Source organism: Arachis duranensis, chromosome 1 (assembly GCF_000817695.3).
Source record: "Arachis duranensis cultivar V14167 chromosome 1, aradu.V14167.gnm2.J7QH, whole genome shotgun sequence".
NCBI lineage: Eukaryota > Viridiplantae > Streptophyta > Magnoliopsida > Fabales > Fabaceae > Arachis > Arachis duranensis.
In genome coordinates, this window is record NC_029772.3 from 35887831 (window position 1) to 35888339 (window position 509).

Genomic DNA, 509 nt, shown 5'->3' on the forward strand with positions numbered 1-509 from the left:
GAGAATCCAAAAGGAGAGTGCAAGGCCATTGATATAATCAATATGGCCGAATGCACAAGGGAGGAGGAGGACGAAAATCCTAGTGAGGAAGACCTCCTGTGACGTCTCTCAAGCAAGAAGGAGTTTCCTATTAAGGATCCACAGGAATCTGAGGCTCATATAGAGACCATAGAGATTCCACTAAATCTCCTTCTGCCATTCATGAGCTCTGAAGACTATTCTTCCTCTGAAGAGGATGAAGATATGGCTGAAGAGCAAGTTGCTCAATATTTAGGAGCTATCATGAAGCTGAATGCCAAGTTGTTTGGTAATGAGACTTGGGAAAGTGAACCTCCCTTGCTCATTAATGAACTAGATACCTGGATTCAGCAAACTCTACCTCAAAAGAAACAAGATCCTGGCAAGTTCTTAATACCTTGTACCATAGCCACCATGACCTTTGAAAATGCTCTATGTGATCTGGGGTCAGGGATAAATCTTATGCCACTCTCTGTAATGGAGAAGCTGGG